The sequence below is a fragment of the Protopterus annectens genome, chromosome 10.part0, assembly GCF_019279795.1.
Source record: "Protopterus annectens isolate FY-2018-M chromosome 10.part0, PAN1.0, whole genome shotgun sequence".
Classification (NCBI taxonomy): Eukaryota; Metazoa; Chordata; order Ceratodontiformes; family Protopteridae; genus Protopterus; species Protopterus annectens.
The window spans coordinates 1,556,989,004-1,557,010,274 of record NC_056744.1 but is presented as its reverse complement, the minus strand read 5'-3'; the positions used below and the strand labels follow the sequence as shown (position 1 = coordinate 1,557,010,274).

Genomic DNA, 21,271 nt, shown 5'->3' with positions numbered 1-21,271 from the left:
GGTATGTCATCTGGACCAACAGCCTTTCCGTTCTTCATCCTCTTCATAGCTATCCTTACTTCCTCCTTGCTAATCCACCGCACTACATGATTCACTATCCCCACATCATCCAACCTTCTCTCCCTCTCATTCTCTTCATTCATCAACCCCTCAAAGTACTCTTTCCATCTGCTCAACACACTCTCCTCACTTGTGAGTATGTTTCCCTCATTATCCTTTATCACCTTGCTGCACATCTTTACTAGCTCGGTCCCTCTGTCTAGCCAAATCGGTACAGGTCCTTTTCTCCCTCCTTAGTGTCCAACCTTTTATACAACTCTTCATACGCCTTATCCTTAAGCCTTCGCCACCTCTCTCTTTGCCATGCACCTCATCTCCTTATACTCTTGTCTACTTCAATCAACTCTTGTCTACTTCAATCATCTCTTTGACAATCGCACTTCTTCTTCGCCAGCCTCCTTCTCTGTATACTCTCCTGTACTTCTTCATTCCACCACCTGGTCTCCTTGTCCTCCTTCCTCTTTCCAGATGTCACACCAAGCATCTTTCTAGCCATCTCTCTTACTAGCTCTGCTTGTAGTTAACCAGCTATTCGGTAACACTTCACTGCCACCCAGTGCCTGTCTTAACTACTCCCTGAACATCACCTCACAATTACCCTTTTTCAATTTCCACCATTTGATCTTTGGTGCTGCCCTCACACTCATCCTCCTCTTCTTGATCACCAGTGTCATCCTACAAACCACCATCCTATGCTGCCTAACTATACTTTCCCCTGCCACCACTTTACAGTCTCCAATCTCCTTCATATTGGCCCTTCTACATAAGATATAATCCACCTGTGTGTATCTTCCTCCACTCTTGTATGTCACCCTATGCTCCTCCCTCTTGTTAAAATACGTATTCATCACAGCCATGTCCATCCTTTTCACAAAATCCACTACCATCTGACCTTCTGCATTCCTTTGCTTAACACCATACCTACCCATCACTTCCTCATCCCCTCTGTTCCCTTCACCAACATGCCCATTGAAATCTGCTCCAATCACCAGTCTCTCACCCTTGGGTACAGTCATCACCACTTCATTTAACTCACTCCAAAAATTTTCTTTCTCATCCATCGCACACCCAACTTGTGGAGCATATGCACTAACAGCATTCGTCATTACACCATCAATTTCCAGCTTCATAAACATCACTCTATCCGACAGTCTTTTCACCTCTAAAACACTCTTAGCATACTGTTCCTTCAGGATAATGCCTACGCCATTTCTCCTCCCATCCACACCATGATAAAACAATTTGAAACCGTCTCAGATACACCTAGCCTTGCTCCCCTTCCATCTGGTCTCTTGCACACACAATATACCAACCGTCCTTCGGTCCATCATATCAGCTAGCTCTCTCCCTATACCAGTCATGCTGCTAACATTCAAAGTTCCGACCCTTACTATCACAGTCCTAGCCTTTACCTGCCTTCGGGCATGCCTTCCGCCTCTTCTCCTCCTTCGGCCAACAGTAGCCCAGTTTCCGCCAGCACCCTGTTGGCCAACAGTAGTGGTGGCGGTCGTTGTTAACCCGGGCCTCGACCGATCCGGTATGAATTTCTGTACTGTTTTTTGCATGTATGGTTTGGCAAAATTTTACGCCGGATGCCCTTCCTGACGCAACCCTCCCCATTTATCCGGGCTTGGGACTGGCACAAAGAAATGCACTGGCTTGATAATTCATCATAGAGAAATTTATTCCTTATCAAATCATCAAGCAGCCATAATTCCCACAAAAAAAGCATTCGACTGGCCTTCTAAGCAATAGTGATTTCTAGTTAATAAGACATAAATATGACTAAAAAATACACAAAGCCAACTATTTTAAGCAGCTATAATAATCCATGGCAGTTATTGCACTATTTTAATTTACAGTAATAATCTTATGCTTTGAAGGCTTTGGCTGCTGAGTTCTCGGTTTTGGCTAATTATGTTTTTTCAACTGCTTTATCAAGTTTATGCAGCAGTGAAAAAAAAGATTAACTAGAATAACTATAAATAGTTAAAACAAACCTCTCAACCTCTGCCCCCCACACTTATTCCTAATCCTTCCTGTCTAGTGCCTTCCTTTTCTCCACTCCCACAGTGCTCTTCTTACATGACTAGCCTGTCCATTACATTCTGTAGCTCCCATATATTCCCCTGAAGCTTCTCCATTCTCCTGCAGAAACTGCATCCTTTGTCACCCCAAAGCTTCCTGAGCATAACTCTGAACGTCTCTGCGTAAGAAATCTGGACAAAGCCATAAATAAAAGTGGGAAAATGGCTCATAAATAGGAACCATTTTTAAATATTGTTCTTACAAACTTAGAAAGTTGATAGAATAACAAGTTTTGCATTAGCATGAATTCTCTGATGGGTATGAAGTCTGAATTTCAAATGTCTGTCATTATTTTCTAACTTCAATCTTTAATGATTTGCCACCAATTTGCCAGAAAATCACAATTTTATGACAAGCAGACCAAAAATCTGAGGTAAAAATCTGGGCATTCTGCGAAAATCTGAACAGTTGAGAGGTATGTGTTAAAGTACAGCACTGGTGTGTGATGTAGTCATAAAGCTTTAACAAAAAAAAAAAAAAAAAAAAAAAAGGCACTAATAAAAAAATCTAATGCTTTGATCAATTTAACCACCACTGGATGAAAAATAATAGCAACTACATTGATTTACAAGTATTCATTAGGTAACTTCACCTTAGTACAGAAAAAAATGTAGGCAGCATGGCTCCCACTAGTAGCTAAGCAGGGTCTACATTAGAACACCGAATGTTTAATATTGCGAACAGTCTGGGTGAAAATGCCGGACCTCGAAGTGCTTTTTTTTGGGATTGCAGTACAGCGGAGATTGGAATATTTGCCATTTTCTCATTGTAGTGCGATATCAGAGTTGGAATATATATTTAGTGGGAGGGGGGGTGCAGCCCCCCACAATAAAGAGTTGGAGGTTTGGCATTTTCACTCATTAGAGCGTTCGTGATTTTGAACATTTGTTATTCTAATATAGAACCAGTTATGCATAATAATTAACAACATTTCACCAATAATCAGGAACATATTAAACAAATGCAGGATCACTATTCTCATTGTGTTGCATGACCACACTTAACCTCAACTTCTTTTGGTTGATGAATGAACCAGATAGATGTTTCACTGCTTAAAGTGCATCAAGAAGGTCATGATCTGTACAGTTTTCAGTATAGACAATGCAGTAATAAGCAGAGTTTCCATCACAAATTGACTCAAAGACAGCAAGGGGCACCATAAGTTGTTTCTATTTTACATTGCTTTTCATCATTTAAGCAAGCACACCCTGGATATGCAAGCATTTGCCAGCATGCATAGATATGTCAGTTTTAGAGTAAATACAGCTTTCAGTGATTATTTACACTGGCGCATCACCTTCTGAAAGCACACTAGCACTTTGCAATGGCAATTTTGCTTCTATTTTTATTAAAGGACACCTCATTTAGTGAAGAAGTCTGCTACACTGAAAGTAGTTTATTCTGCTCGGAAATAAAAACTGCGGAAGGGACTGACTGCCCTTTTCCCACTTTCATACCAACAACAAAACAGAAGCCTCTTCTAACAAAAACAGAAAATACATACATTTCTTAAAGCATCTGTGTACTTTTAAAAGGGCACACTTAGTTGTAAACAAATGCCCAACTTTCATAGTGATTAAGATGAGTTACAGGTACAACTACAAAATGTTTTCCTTGGCTAACAGGAAGTGATAAGATTCTTATCTATTATATCTAGGTCTCCAACAGCTTACAGTAAGAAAGGGACACTTTGCCTTTGTACAGATTGCTTACTAAAGATGACACTACAGCTAACATAAAAATGTTTCAGAAGAGTGACCCACCAATTAACAAGTTTAAAAAAGTATGTCCTTTCTTTGCATTCAGTGACCAGTGAATAACTATATTGCATTAACATTTCATTAAAATATTTCTAGTCATGCAAACTAAAGCATATCACAGCCACACAAAATTTACTGCGGCTTACTATCAAAATGTCGAAAAACAAGTGGATTTCCAATCAAAATCCTGAATATAATGTACAAAGTTTGAAAGAACTTGTACGCAGAATGTTGAATGATATTTCCGAAAATTACCTTTCGACATTAATGTCGAACATCAAAGATGTAACAGGAAACTTGCAGTGCATCTGTTTTTTATTTCTTTTTCATTTAGGAGTATCCCAAACATCTCGTAATGTACGTAAACCGCATACAAGAACCATCCAATGTCCCGCTGTGTATGCAACACAAAAGAATATCTTTAAATAAACAAAATGAATAATTACTGTAATATACCGATACATCCAGGTAGTGACATATTTATGCAGTTGTTTGCAATCCAGAAAACAGTTGTCCACTATAAGGAAGTTATACATGTAGTAATTAACTGTGCATCAACTCAAAATGAGCAGTCTTGCGCCACAAGTTGGACAAATCCTCTTGCAGTGAATGATCCCTTTTAGACAACAAATACAAAAATGTAGTCTCTCTATCTAACAACTGACACCATTTCGGAGACGCGGGCAAGCAGCTTGATGCCTTATGTTTTAGATCTTCAAAGTGATTTTGTTTCAGTTGGATTGCATGCAAAATATCTGTTAAATATAAATATTTCTTTCCAAGCAAACTACACAACTGCCTGTGCCAGCTCTCCACACTATTTGTGAATTCTAGCATTTCCCAACATACATGTTTCTTACTGGTTTCAGAACAAAGGAGGATTTTTTTCAGACATGGCATTATGAATGCCATAATGCTGAGGTCTCCCTGTAAGATAATTATGCTTAAAAAACCCACACAATAGTTTCCCTACCACTGGCATGTCTTGTTCAATTTCACTGAAAGTAGGCAAAACATCATTAGCGTGTAGAAATACCAGAGTGGCAATTTATTTATTTTACATTTGTTGACCGGGATAGTCCGACTGGATACTTTCCATTTTCAGCAGAGGCCTGGGGAGAAAAGCTCCATAAATACATACATACAGAACTGTTACATTAATCAAGTTACAGCACTGTTACAGATACAATACATAGGATAAAAATATAAATCTGATTTGTTATAGAATAACAATTAGGAAGCAATGTAGGGGTGGCCAAAATACCTCTTTAGCACATGTTTATATTGCCAGAGTTAGTCAAGATTAGAGCAAGGACATAGTCATTGCCTTTTAAAGTACTGTTTTAGATTTTTTTTTTTTTTTAACTGGGTTAGAACGGGTTCTGAAGTAAGCTCAGCAGGAAGTGAGTTCCATATTTTACCAACAGAGTTGGCATACAGAGTCTCCAGATGAGTTGTTGCTTTTCAGGGTTTGGACTAGTAATTTGCTGGATGAGCGAAATGTCTTGTGGTTGCCGTAAGGGGTGATAATATTTGTAAGTATGGGTGTGTTTTCAGGTTGGTAGAGAATTTTATGTGCTACTATTAGCTGATGGTACTGAAGTTGGACAGGCAATTCTAGCCACCCTAGATTCTTTAAGTTCAGACAGTGGTGTGTTCTGTATGCTGCTCCAGTGACAAATCTAGGAATATGATTAAAGCAGCTAGAGAGTTTATTAAGGCCAGACTTACTCAAGTTCGTGAAGAGATGGGATGCATAAAGGAGAATGGAAAGTAGATGTGTACGGGCAATTAACGTCCTAGCTAGTGGAGTGAGGAAAGGTTTGATCTTGTATAGTGAGCCAAGTTTTTTTTATTAAGTTTTTTAATAGTTTGATTAATATGCATATCAAACTTGAGGTTATTATCAACTGTTAAACCTAAGAGTTTGGTACAGGGATCTGGGACAATAACAGTGCCATTGTTAGATTTTATAGTAAAAGTTGGAGGGGAAGCTTTATGAGTGGGGGAGAAAAGCAGTAGCTTACTTTTGTTCGGATTTAATAGGAGACAGCGATTACAGAGCCAATTTTCGACAGTATTAACATTTTGGGATAGAGTCTGCAAACTTAAAGGGGAGGTGGCAGAGCAAATTAAAGTGGAGTCATCTGCATATTGAACACAGGTGGCTGTTGGGATGACTGAGTACAGGTCATTAATAAAGACAGAAAATAATAGGGGTCTTAATATAGAGCCCTGAGGGACCCCAAGGGTGACAGGTAGAAGGGAAGATAGTTTGTTCTACCACAGTACAGCTTGTTGTCTACCACTCAGATAAGATTTGAACCATTGGATAGCCTAGACAGCTAGGGGAATAATTTTAAGTGTGTGTATATGAGTAGTTGGTGGTTGACCATGTCGAAGGCTTTGGAGAGATCAAGAAAGAGGGTAGAAGAAAGCTTACTGTTGTTTCGGTTTTGATTAATAACATTGGAGAAGGAGAGGAGGGCTGTGGTTGTACTGCGGAACGGTCTGAAACCTTGCTGTGAGTTAGCCAGGAGATTGTGTTGAATGAGATGACTCAGGAATCGTTTATGGATGCAGTTCTCCAAAATTTTAGCCAGGGGTGACAAAATAGCTATAGGTCTGTAATGTGACCATTCAGTGGAACTGCCCCCTTTGTGGAGTGGAATAACATGGGATGTCTTCGAGATGGAGGGGATAGTGGTTTCTGATTTAGTTCTATTGATCAGGATAGAGACTGGGTATGCTATGGCATCCACAGCTTTTTATAGATACTCAGCTGGGAGGAGATCCGCTGCAAGGTTGATAGGTTTTAGTTTTTTGATTAGGGCACGGATAAGTGATGTGGAAACTGGTTGAAAGTTAAAGGGGAGTTGAGAACTAGGTGCAGCGGCACTAGGAATTGGGCAACTGAGAGATAGTTGGTTAGCTAGTGACTGGACAGTTTCTGTGAAGAAACTATTAAAGGAACTGGCAACATCTTCCAAAGGTTTTTGGATGGTAGCCGAGGGGATAGGAGTTGTGCATTGCCCTGGGTGAATGTTTATTTATGCCTGTCCAAAACTTTTGCGGATTGTTCTGATGCTTCTGTTGTAAATGGCAGTAAGTTATTTTTTATCTAGGGTGGTAAATTTTTTAGTGCTGTTCCTTAGTTGTCTAACTCTAAGTTGATATAAGGGGGATTTTGTGGTACGCCAAGTGGTCCAAGCTTTGTTTCTAAGTAAGATCATTTGTCTGGTTTCTTTTGAAAGACATGGAGCAACTTTTACTTTAGTGCTTATAGAACATGCAGGTGCATGGGTATCAAGGATGGCTAGGAATTTGGTGTTGAAATATAATACGGCTTCTTCAAGTGGTACATGTTTTAGGACTGCCCAATTACATGCTTTGAGTTCATTTTGGAAATTAGCGGGGTTAAAGTTTTTGTTGTAGGTTGGTGGGGGATGTCAGTCTTATGCCTGATTATACAGGTAAGAAAATGGTCACTTATGTCTTCAGGTCAGGTACCGGCCCTATACATGTGGGGATGGCTATATTAATGAGTATCCAATCTAGGATACTATCTTTGTTGTTAGGTTTACTGATCCTAGTAAGGGGGGATATGATCTGGGAAAATCCATGTAGCTTTACATGGATGTCGGAGATTCTGAGGAACAAATATTCCAGTCGATGTTGAAGTCTTCTAGAACAAAGGTTTCTTGAGGGTAGTTACTAGACAACCAAGAGAGGATATCTTCTAGGGTGTTTACGTTCTTACCTGGGGGAATGTAGACACAGGCTATGTTAATACTTTTGTTTTTATTACTCTGAAGCTTGGTAATGAGAATTTCAGCATTATCAACACAGGGTGGTTGTGTGGAATCAGAGGTCACATCTAGAGTAGTTTTGTATAGTACAGCTACCCCTCCTCCCTTCCTAGTGTTACAGTCTAACTTTAGTATGTTATAACCTGGGGGTAAAACTTCATTATCTGTTGTTGATGATTTTAGCCAGGTTTCTGTTGTTGATGATTTTAGCCAGAATATGTATCTAAGAGTGCAGGTGGTGGACCTTATTATTTAAGCTTCTAATAATTAGGTGACTGACCAGGAGTGAGTTTGAAGGTCTATTTAAAGTTCGTAAGTTAGTGGGAATAGTAGAATTGGGGCTAGGATCGACTAGTAAGGTTGGGCCAGGGTTTGGATGAATGTCCCCATCCCTTGTGAGGTTGCCATGTAGTCTAACTGTGAGCTAAAGGAATTTAAATATTATTCTTAGGTAATTCTTGGTTTTGGGGTTGATATCTGGATCTAATGAGTTGGTGGTATTTTGTATCTAAGGAGTTAGTTGTATGGGGGATTATTAAGTGGTCTAATTTAAATTTGTATTATTGGAGTGATGGTTTGGCTTCTTGAGTAGTGGTAGCCTAGGTAGGGCAGATTTTCGTAGGTGGTGAGAAGATATGGAATTATCATCAAGGGTAGTAGGCAGTATAATAGCATTAATTTGAAAGGTTTCATGGTCTAGATATTAGCTTTGATTTTTGCTCAAATTGATTAGAGGGATAATTAAGATAGGTAGGTAGGGAGGGTCATGATAATGCCTGGAGAGTTGCTGATTAGTTCTAAAAGGAGGGAGAGTAGTTTTAGAGCTATAAATTTAGGACTAGTAGGGGCGGGTTGGATTTGGGGGCAGGGTGCAAAGCGAGCCCAAGCGCAGCGGGGCTTAGCCTGACCATGAGAACTGTAGGACCTGTATAAGCACGTAGATTACAATGAGGCTTTTCTTCTTTTTTTAAAAATACTTTCTTACTCTTGTTTTTGCCTTCAGTGTACAATTTATACGTAGTATACTGTTAGTAATCACTTTATGCAGCCTTTTCGCACATTAAGCTTTCCTCTGCCAATTTTCTGCTATTTTTGTAGTTTTTAGGGCTGCTTAGAAACCTAGATATGTTCACTAGGAAATCATAGACATAGGAGTAACCCAGTTTAGTATTTTAGGGTTGATTGTGGGGCTTTGAGGGATTACTGGTAGTGCTGTAGACCCAGGATGGCTAAACAATATAGTACATACAGGCGGGATAAAGTAATATTAACCTTGGCAGATCTTTTCAGAGTCGAAGGACAATGCAGGAAAGTTTCCAGTTAGGTTTCATCAGGGGAGGAGTCCTTCTAGCGTTCAAGCTTTTCAGGGATCTAGCAGATAGAGCGGGATAGAACCTGAAACTAATGATAGATACACAAGTTAGTATATGTGCTAAGTAGAGGGTTCTTCAGGCAGAATATAGCACTGTTACGAACATTTATTTTCTATACAGCAGAGCAGCAAAAATCATAGAAAGTGGCCATAACACAATCAGAGCAGCCCAGTAGTTAACACATTTCAAAGCACAATGGTAGCATTATTAAATGCAACCATGTATTTAAGTAGTAACAGAGTCGAAATAGTATGAAATAGTGTCACTTTCTAAAATAAATCAGCCAATTCAAAGTCACTAGCTTATTTTTCTGTATTAGACTAGATAAAATGTGACCACATATTTTAAACTTAAAACAGACAAAGTAGAGTGTAGTACTGGCGTTTTAGTTTAAATATCAGATATCCCACAGTCTAACCATTATTTTTAAGAAGACATTTCAAACTGCATACAGATATATTTGTGGTTTAAACAGGCATAAAACAGTGTAGAGTATTACTTGTCTAGCTTAACTAAATTAGTAAATGCTGTTTCTAACATCATCACCAACTCAATTAGATATTAGTTACATTTATAACAGCAGTTTTAGTACAGCATAGTTGCATAGAGACAACATAGCTGCAGTGGTAATGCCAGTAAAACACTGTTGCTGAATGGCAGAACCAAACCAGTGAAATAAACAAATAAGCAGGGCAGTAGTCAAGAATCAGAAACATGAATGCCAGTTGTATACATCCAAATAATTAGCTAAAAACAATGCTAAGAAATTCCGGAGGTCTAATGGCTTACCAGTGAGCAGAATACAACTGCTGATGAGCACTTGTGTCCTGATGGGAGACTAGTAATTTAAAGATGGCTCCCTAAAACAGCAGGAATCTAATATAGACTTAGTATTGGGGGTGGGGGCATCAAAAAGGGTGTGAACCAGGTGCAATGCAAAGAAACCAGCCAAACCAGAGAGGCAAGCAGTGGAAAACTATAAGCACATTAAGTACGATGAGGCTTTTTTTTTTAATACTTTACAGGTGATACTTTACAGGTATGATTTTACCATCTGTCCCACCTTGTAAAAAACAATGCACTGTGTTTACATTCATTACTACTTATCGGGAATTTATTTTTATTTATTTATTTTATTCCACATTTGCTTAGATAACATTGCAAAATGAACGTCAGTACCAAACTGGCCAGCAAGATGTAATTTTTGTATATGTCACCAAATGATTTGGCATAGGTGAAACCAACATCCCTTCGCTGTTGCCTGCACCCTTTTTGAAGTCACACAACACCATTTTAGGTTGCAATGTATATGAAAACTGTGCAGAGAGATGTATGACAGAGGTCTAAAAATAGTCATAATTATATTCTGTTAGAATTCAATACACCATACACTACAGGTATGATTTTACCGTCTGTCCCACCTTGTAAACTATGCACTGTGTAAACTTGTTTACATTCACTGCTACTCATCGGGAATTTCCCGTCAACAATTATAAAATCAGATGCACTCATGATTTCCATTTGCCTGGTCAATATTACAGCATGTGGGAGAACTTGTGCCAGAACTACTATGATGTATAATGAAAGTTCCATTTTTAATAGGTAACATTTCTGGGCGTATGACAGTTACAGTGTGTACGTCTCTCACAAGTGCATTTTTACCTTTAAATCTTACTCGAACTATTTTAAGGCATCTGTGCTAGACAAACTATTAACTACTTGTGTCGACGTACCAGCTAAAACCTCGGATACGATTTTGCATGGATCCTCCAAAGTGCTTTCAGCTCAACATTTAATAGTGGTACAAACCTTACATCCTTCACACTTTAAACCACCAGTGCCATGAAAATGCTCACTACGCTTTACTAACTTTACACCATCTATTAAAGTTGCAGTAATGCAGCACCATTTATATTTATGTTTTTTATACAACACCAGTAATTACGTACATCAGTACTCTTCTCAAGGTAGTACTTGTATCAGTACTCTTCTCAAGGTAGTACTTATATCAATCAGCCAACAGTATTGTCTTGCCTTTCTTTGTTAGGATTGTTTGATAGCAGTTACCAATTGTACCAGGCACACACTCACTGGTCTCAGTGCGACTTCTTTTTATACCAAAACCTAAGAATAATGCATGTTTAATAACACTGTATAATAAATATCAGGGAAGTATTTACATGTACACATAATATGCTGTCTACTTACTACATATATAGTTATAACCTTTAAATGTTCATAAATAGAATCCACTATAATGTTTGGACCATATATAACTAAATAGTCGAGTTACAGGCAAACCGCAGAATTTCCCTCACAGATGCCCAAATCGGTGACATCATCACATTTATATCAAAGTGTTCTTAAAGGTGAACGCACCTTTACATTCGTACTTTGTTACTTCGATATTTTTAACACAAAACTATTTCTTATATATCTTAACTTTTGTTCATATTGACTACATACAATACACGCTCAACGTTTTTACAGTAAACTATATATATATATATATATATATATATATATATATATATATATATATTAGTGTGTGTGTGTGGTGTGAAGCATCAAGACAGTAAAATAAGACCACGACGACTGTTCCTCACACTAGTTACATGCATCAACATCTGTTCAGTTATGTTAAAATGTTGACATTTTCCTATAAAATATAATAAAAATATTTTACAAAACTACCTGCATATTGAAACAAATACTATTAAACATAACTGAGAATTTGTACTATTGAATCTACTGATAAACACTCTACTAGAAGTTAAACCAAAACAAAAATGCAAAGGAGAATCACTAAATCAAAATTGAACACTGGCAAAACAGAAAGCTGCACAGGAAAAGTCAGTTCAAATGACAAGCTTGACTTTAAAGAAAAACTCTACCCTAGAACTAAAACAAATCTTTTTTTTTCCACTCCGTTTCCTGACGTATTTTAACATCTCAAAATCATTCTAATACTTAATTTGTAATTTTAGCCTGCTTAACACAACATGGCTACCAATGGGGTTTGATGTATCGATGTGATCTTGTTCTTCCTCAAATCCTTCTCTTTCCCATAACGCATTTCAAGTCTGCTTTGTATGACTCATGCCAGACATAATGAAGTAACTGGGAATTCCCATGCCACTGACATATAATGGGATTTGTGAGAGTCACTGTCATTTTCTACACCTTCTGTAAAAGGACGGCTTCCTTACTGTCTCTATGCTTGTCTTTACGGCTTTTCCCAGTTAGGGGTCGCTACATCGGAACTCCGGTCCGCTAATGACTGGCAGTAGAATTGTATGGTGCCGAGTTGCCAGCCTGACGCCCAACCTTCAGTGAAGACACGCCCATTCACGCATGTCTTTCGGAGGCCACTCGACCGTGGGGAGGACATGCAGACTCCTCACAGAAGGCACTCCAGCTGTTAATCGAACAGGAGAACCTCTTACTGTGAGGCAACTGCTACCGCTGTACCACTGTGGCTATATTGCTTCTTTACTGTCTCTAATCATTCTTATTTATGTTTGGCTCAGAGTTTGTTTTACACTTTACTTAGATGTTATCCAGCTACAGCCAGAAAAGTAACTAAACTGCAGGCCTTTGTTGACTGTCCCCTCCCCCCACACTACTGCACAGGTGTTAAAACTGTCACTGTACTGAAGAGACCCTTGCAGAATCCAATGCAATTGACAGCTCATAATGAAAAGTAAGGGATTTGCAATATAAATCTCTTCACCTCTGCCTGCCAGATTTATTTCTTTATTTTATTTTATTTTATTTATTTAAATAATTTCATTATTATTTTCAGGGCGCTAGCAGCAGAAACTGCTTGATTAGTTTGATTTATTACTAGTAACAATTGATTTACCCCTTACTATATCTACAACACAATATTACTGTAACTGCTTAGGTTTGCGTAACTATTTCTTTCTGAGAAACAGTTGCCGTGTGTCATGTTTTTTCTGAAATTTTCTGACATTGCATTCATCTCCAGATTTGTTAAATTACAGCAAAACACTAATTTGGCAAACATGACTCCATGATACTAGCAGAGTAAAAGAATGTACTGAAAATTGACTTTATTCCACAGCCCATGCAGTGCAATGATGTTTTTATTTGAGGGGGGGGGGGGTAGTACTGACTATTTTAGAAAATTCTATATCACTTGCATTAGTCATATAATTAATGCATTCTTTTGGAACGTACTGTGCTGTCCTCAAATTCAACGTCAGAGTATTAAGCCATTCTCTATTCCTTGTCCTATCATCCATAATTTCTCTTTGAGGCATTTTTCAGTTGCCTGAGCCTAACTAAACATCTGTACAGTTTCAGTATCTCTAAACAAAATATCAAAGAAGATCACAGTAGACAAGCACATCTGTGGGAAAAGGTAATTTCTGTCTGAAATATAGTGCCTATGCACGCCAAGAAGAATGCACCTTTTTAGAAGCTTTTGATTGAACCTGGGACAAATTCATGGGGAAAGAGCTCAGTAAGACTAATGGATTTGGTGTTTTGGAACTCACAGTTTCTTGGCAGTATTTGCATGTGTGTGTCTATTGTAAGTGAGAATGTTAAATTCCTCCAGTTCTCTGTTTGAGGTGCAGGCTGACTGCTCTGCACATACTATTTGCTTTGTATAACTGATTTATATTATTTTAACAATTCTACTGTATGTCTTAGTGGTGTCTCAAAGTGCCCACTTTTGATTAGTACACTCAACTGTTTAACAAACATTAAATAAGTAAATAAAATAATTTCTCTGTTAGCTGGGTAATGCTCTCTGTTAGCTGGGTAACTCTACTGGTCCAAGGACCTGTTTCAAAGGCAAACAGTTAATTACTTATAGTGAAGACCACTTTCAACCACAACCTGTTCCCAAAGGCACACAGGCAACAAATATTTTAAATACAAATCATATAACTAATTATATATTATGCTACTTCTGAGTTCAGGGCCCCAAAAGAGGTCATGCAGGAGCACATTTCCAGATTTTGATGGCCCAGAAACCACATCAAAAAAATATTTGACCCAGTTTTATATTACTTCAGTAAATTAGATGACCTTATTCAACTTATTAGATCTTCTTGCATTACATTCTCAATCAAACATACATCTACACAGAGAGAGAGAGACAGTTGCTATATGTAACTCATCATTAAAATAACTTTTATATCTCCAAATTAGCCACCCCTAAAACTTAGCTGATAATCAGCAATCATGCCTACATTCTTAAACCGGATACAAAATAACATTATACAACAACCCCCCATTAATATTCCAAAACGTGCACGCTGATTGGTCAGCGTGCACATTGTAAATCAGAGATATAGTAATGGAAAAAAGTCTGGTCGCCCGGACATTTTCCATTAGTATAACTCTTTTTTTTTTTTTTTTTCGTTTAACATAGTGAGACAGGTTGTAAAAAGCAACAGAGATCTTGATTTCTCCGTTGCTTTTGCCCACAGCTCTGATGTACTAAGTATACACATGTGCAGTACATCAGAACTGCCGCAGAATACCAGACAGCTGCAGAAGGGCAGCAAGGATGCATTATACAATGCCATTATTTAACAAAAGCAATTATTTTTTTTCTTAAATAATGCCATTGTATAATAGCAATAACCCACTTCTGGGTGTGGGTAATGCTTTGCCCTCGTGACCAAACCACACCAACCGTGGATAAATCCAGCATTACCCACACCCAGGCGTGGGTTACTGCTATAATAACGCATTATTAATAGCATATGAATAGTTTATGTTAGAATATCTCAGATGCATTATATTGCGTTTTTTTTTTTTTTTTTTTTTTTTACTATTTAATGAAATACAATTTCTATCACTCACTTACAAAGTTCATCCATGAAATGTTGCAGTCCAAACTGAAAATACTCTTGACATAAACATTCCAGCACCGCTCCCCCTGGAACCATCAGCAAACTTTTCCATACATCCACACTGTTCTAGCATTAGGGACAGATGCCATAAAAAAGCCCAATAACAATCCCAGTGTTTCTCCATTACATGCGAAAAAGGCAGCAGAATAACTTTATAGTGCACGGACCTCTAAGACTACATGCAAAACTGGTAAAAAATATAATTTTGTTAAGGACATCCTTAGCAATGAAAACCAATCTTAACAGTAGTTAGAGATTTTTAACAAAAGCCTGTTAACTTTTTTCTATAACTGGTAGTATATGGACAGATTAGGATGCATGCACTACAAGGAATTATGATGGGGTTTCCGATCATAACCATTACTGTATAGTCCTGATATGAATGCCAAGATTCATCTCTTGAACTTTGGTCTTAAGGGGAATTTCTTGGTATCCATGTCTTCAGCGCATAATATGCTGGTTATGATCCAAGATCCTATCATAACACTCTGTATTTAATCGCAGCTGTAGACTCTCTATCTTTATGCCAAAGGTCCACTCCATGCATCTGTAGTGTATGAAATGCCTTAACCTGGTCTAAAACACTACGTCAAAAGAGAAATTTAAATCCAAAGCTTCCAACCATTGTTGAGTAAAAAACTAAATTATATCAGTGGCGCATGATCCATGTTGGTTTGAGATACAGTTTCATTTAGTAGTGTTAGGTTGGCAATTATTCAACTGCTGCATTTTTGTGACACCTAAAACCTTAGCCTTCACCCCCACCTTAACTTCAAATGTGTAACTTTAACTAAAACCTCTATAATTGCATGCACATGTATCCCTCACATGCCTTTCATTTTTGGAGTAAACACTCCTCTTGGCAGGGTCTGCAATATTTAACATAAATGAAAACAGGGAAGAGTGAAGGTAGGGTAGGAAACTGTGGAAAAAGGGATTTATTTGATTGGTTGTGGCAGCTACGACATGGGTGAGGGAACCGGGCATCCCCACACACATCTAGACAGCAAGAGAGGATGACCTACAAAAGTTAAGAAGGAATCGAGATGGTCCTTAAGGGAGAGTTGGGAGTCAGACTAGAGCAGGAAGAAGAAGAGCATTAAAGTCATAAAAAAATAGTACCAGCACAAGTGAAAAGTAAAGTAACAAGGGACTGAGACACACATGACAAACATAGGAAATTAAAATTAACGGAATCAAAAGACTGGCGGACATAATGAAGAAATTTTGATACATCAACACTTGAATTACCTGACTGTAGGTGAGAACAGTTTTAAATATAAGTAGCGGGACATAGGGAGCAAGCTGCATGGCAGACACTGCCAGGAGGAGTGTTTACTCCAAAAATGAAAGGCATATGAGGGATACATGTGCATACAATTGTAGAGGTTTTAGTTAAAGTTACACATTTGAAGTTAAGGTGGGGGTGAAGGGTAAGGTTTTAGGTGTTACAAAAATGCAGCAGTTGAATAAGAATGGAAGAGTGCAGGGCTCAAAAGTACTTTAGAGAAAACACCACTGAAAATAAAAATGAATAGGGAATGGAAGATTTAGGGATGACAAGTTAAGGAGAGCAAAGCAGAGAATAGGAAAAATTAAAACATGACTAGACTATCAGTTTTGTCATGGAATGTAAATGGCCTGACATAGCAGGATGAAAGGCTAATGATTTTGTTGTACAAGTCACTGTTAAATATGAATGAACACAGAGATCTGACAAAGAACAATGAAACAGAAGGCTATAGCACACAACTAGAAAGACAAGAGTAGTGACAAAAGGGGGGATGATATTAAAATAGAAAAAGAGCTAGCAAATGCCAAGGGAAGACAACTGCTTTAGAGAAGGCACTGTTATGGTAAGAGACCAGCAGCAGCAAATGTATACATCCCTCCAAGGATTAATGCATTACAATTAAACACAATTTTAAGGGGAAGCAGTAGCTCAGAAGCAAGAAATATAAATAATGGGTGGGGATCAGAATGTAAAATGTAACAGGGATCAAGGAGATATTGAAAATAAAGGGAGTCTGTTTACCTAGAAAAATATCTGAAGGTATTTGGGTTGAGAGATGGTATAAAGGAAAATGAAGGGAGGCAGGAATTTACTTTCACAGCAGTATAGTAGCTGGTCCAAGGTAAGACTGGCTATATATTTTAGTGGAACACAGTAATCTAATTGATGATTGTGAAATGCACCAAGTAATTTCACAGGACGATATCCCATCAACAATAACTCTACAAAGGAGATAAAAAGGGACTACAGCAAGGAACTGGCAACTCCCTGTACACATAATTAGAAGTCAGTTCAGTGAATGGGTAGGGATAATATTACAATAATTACTTACACAAGTGGGGGCTAGTGAAAGGAACATATCATCGAAAAGGAAAAACTTGAACATTAAGTTTCAGTGCTTAGTGCATAAACAAGTAAAGGAAGAATAGGATAAAAGCAGTAAGAAATATATACAGCGGTCTAAATAAAGTTAAGGACCAGAGGGAGCTAGGCAGTATGGCAGAGCAGGCGTAATTGAAGAAGGTCAAAAGGCAAAACAGAAGATATACAGCACTGGTGCAAACATATTTTTGTCATTAAACAAAAATATGACAGAAATGAGGCAACATAAGATAGAGAAACATAATGAAACTGAAACACATAAAAAGCGAGGATTACAGACAGAACCAGATAGGATACTCGAGGAACTGAGAAGTTATTATATAAAAACAGAGGGGAGTGGAGCAACCCAGATACTGAAGACCAGATAGATACTTTTTTGACAGGAATAGACATCCCAATAGTAAGTGGACAAATAAAAGTATACTTGCAGCAGAAAATAAAGGAGGAAATTAAGATGGCTCTAAAGCAGTACAGGGAAACTGTCTGGCGTGGATGGAATCCCAGCAGAAATCTATAAATTAGGTAAGGGAATGATAATAAATATTTAGTACAAACTACTTAATGAAACAACTTGGGGATAGAGGCACACCAAAGTCTTGGACAAAATCAGCAACAGCAGTCACACAGAAAGCAAATGAAGACACAGCTGACCCAAGTTCCTAAAAATCAATTCCAGTGTTAAATCATGACTATAAGGCCTTTATGACTATTCTGTCTAAACGATTATCAGAATGTTTACCTGAAATAAATGGGTCACTACCAACATGGGTTTATAGAAGGAAGACAAACATTAGATAATATAAATAACACAATACTGATACAATAAGTGTAAGGAAAAGAAGATGTTTTAATGTTAATAGGACTGGATGCTAAAAAACCTTCAGCAGGGTCAAGTTGTAGGTTTTATGGTAAAGCACTGCAGGCCTTCAGTTTTCCATACCCAATAGTAAGACTAGTAATGAGAATATACAATGAGACAGAAGCAAATGTGAACATGGCAGTCAGATTATCAGGCAAGGTCGAGTTAACCGAGGCACTCGACAGGGGAGTCCCTTCTCCCTGCTTCGATCCACACTGTATATTGAACCTTTAGTGATAAAAATACAAAAATCCATCATACAGGCATATACATGGTACAGACAGCAGGAATATACAGCATTATTTGCAGACAATGTGATCTTACATATGACTGCCCCACTGAGGGATGTCTCTAAAGTATATGATATTCTGGCATAATAGAGGAAGATAACAGGGGATAAGGTCAACGAGAACACACTGAAGGCTACAGTCCTCAGCTATGCCCCAATATACAAAGTTCTTCAAGACTACCCCTTTCTGTGGTGAAATATCTGGCAATAAGATTAGGAATGGATGCGGGCCAAGCAGCAACAGAAAAGCAGGACATTAGAAAATGTAAAATAATTAAAGTTAAAAAATAGAAAATTATGTTTATGGAAAAAAGTACATTGAGTGAGTCACTTCACTGAATGTTCAATTCACTGAACCCCAAATGGTTGAAACCATTTGATAGAAAATTCATTTCACACAAAAGTGCTGAAGTCTATAGAATGTATAGGATGGTGTCATTTCTTATCATAAGAGTTACTGGGGTAGTGAGTCTAGCACAGAATGTGTGAATTGTGACAGCTATTGCCATGTGGTACTCCCAGATCTCTAGATGGCTGTGTATGTGCTACAGCACTTATTCACTGTGTATGGTGTTTTTTTTTTTTTTTGTTCATAAAATGTGTTTTCTCTAAAATAGGTTCGACCATTTGGGATTCAATGAAATGACAAAGACCTAGCTCAGGCAATAAGAATGTTCCGGGTGCCCTTAATATTGTATGTAAGCCAAGTGTATTTCATAAGACCGGAAAATAAATATTTGAAGCAGATTAATAAATAAGAGACCTTGTGATGGAGAATATAAGGACCAGGATGCAATGGGAAACAATAGTTTTACCAGAGAGTTAAGGAGGGTTGGGCATTTCAGACTTTGAAAGTTATTATACAGAATGGAGAGTGTAACCATAAGTGGAAAGAGATGTAAGAAGGCAAGGGGTATACAGGAGGACAACAGAATTATAGCCTTTGGACATAAGAGAGAGGGAAACATATATGAAATGTTTTATTTATGACTCAAAAGTGACTAAAGTAAAATGGCAAAAGATGCTAGAATTGGAAAAAAATAGCATGAACAGGCCTGCTTATCCCAGGGTTATTGTCTGCCCTGGCAACTATAATTACAACACTTCTGGTGTGGTTTTGTGTGTGTTCAAAATGCAATGCATTTTAAACTGGCAAGGCAGAAAGGTGACTGCAGAGAAGAATTTATGAGCATAATTTGAGAATGCAAAAATGGTGACAGTAATGAAAAGTCACCAAAAAAATCCTAGCAGAAACACAGAAGTGAAATCCTGCTGTGTTTCAGCTGGGATTTTTGGTTACTGTTGAATATTTATTATGTTATTCCCAAGAAGTTAATTACCAGGGAGCATCTCTTTTTTTTCCTTCGTATTTACCATGTAACAAATTAAGTTAGGTCTGTAATGATAAACACTTCATATGACTTGTGGGAATTCCTCCAGCCATGAATTTCTATGATGCATACAGCAAAACACTGTAATCCTTGCAGTGCTCTGCTTTACACACACCTCACTGTTACACTGTAATCTTTGGTGTGCCCTGCTTTATACACACCTCACTGTTACACCGCAATCCTTGGCATGCCCTGCTTTATACACACCTCACTGTTGCACTGTAATCCTTGGCATGCCCTGCTTTATACACACCTCACTGTTACACTGCAATCCTTGGCATGCCCTGCTTTATACACACCTCACTGTTACACTGTAATCCTTGGCATGCCCTGTTTTATACACACCTCACTGTTACACCGCAATCCTTGGCATGCCCTGCTTTATACACACCTCACTGTTGCACTCTAATCCTTGGCATGCCCTGTTTTAAACACACCTCACTGTTACACCGCAATCCTTGGCATGCCCTGCTTTATACACACCTCACTGTTGCACTGTAATCCTTTGCATGTCTGCTTTATACACACACACCTCACTGTTACACTGTAATCCTTGGCAAGCCCTGCTTAATACACACGTCACTATTACACTGTAATCCTTGGCATGCACTGCTTTATGCAAACCTCAATCTTATACTGTAATCTTTATACACACCTCAATGTTATACTGTAATCCTTAACCTGCCCTGCTTTATACACACCTCACTGTTGCACTGTAATCCTTCGCATGTCTGCTTTATACACACACCTCACTGTTACACTGTAATCCTTGGCATGCCCTGCTTTATACACACCTCAATGTCATACTGTAATCCTTAACCTGCCCGGCTTTATACACACCTCACTGTTGCACTGTAATCCTTTGCATGTCTGCTTTATGCACACACCTCACTGTTACACTGTAATCCTTGGCATGCCCTGCTTTATACACACCTCACTGTTACACTGTAATCCTTGGCATGCCCTGCTTTATGCAAACCTCAATGTTATACTGTAATCTTTATACACACCTCAATGTTATACTGTAATCCTTAACCTGCCCTGCTTTATACACACCTCACTGTTGCACTGTAATCCTTCACATGTCTGCTTTATACACACACTTCACTGTTACACTGCAATCCTTGGCATACCCTGCTTTATACACACCTCAATGTCATACTGTAATCCTTAACCTGCCCTGCTTTATACACACCTCACTGTTACACTGTAATTTGTGGCGTGCCCTGCTTTATACACACCTCACTGTTACACTGCAATCATTGGCATGCCCTGCTATATACACACACACCTCACTGTTACACTGCAATCCTTGGCATACCCTGCTTTATATACACCTCAATGTCATACTGT

General features: G+C 38.3%; 1 protein-coding gene across 5 annotated transcripts in view; it reads right to left on the bottom strand.

Moving 5' to 3' along the window:
- The window catches only part of LOC122813727, a 422,056-nt gene that overhangs the window by 380,393 nt on the left and 20,392 nt on the right, over positions 1–21,271 (bottom strand). For 4 of the 5 annotated variants that reach the window (XM_044086194.1, XM_044086197.1, XM_044086196.1 and 1 more), the window contains exon 3: positions 4,164–4,327. The exons of the other annotated variant lie outside the window; for it this stretch is intronic. The gene's annotated coding sequence lies outside the window, so the exon portion shown is untranslated. The remainder of the gene's footprint in view (positions 1–4,163; positions 4,328–21,271) is intronic. 5 annotated transcript variants of the gene reach the window in all.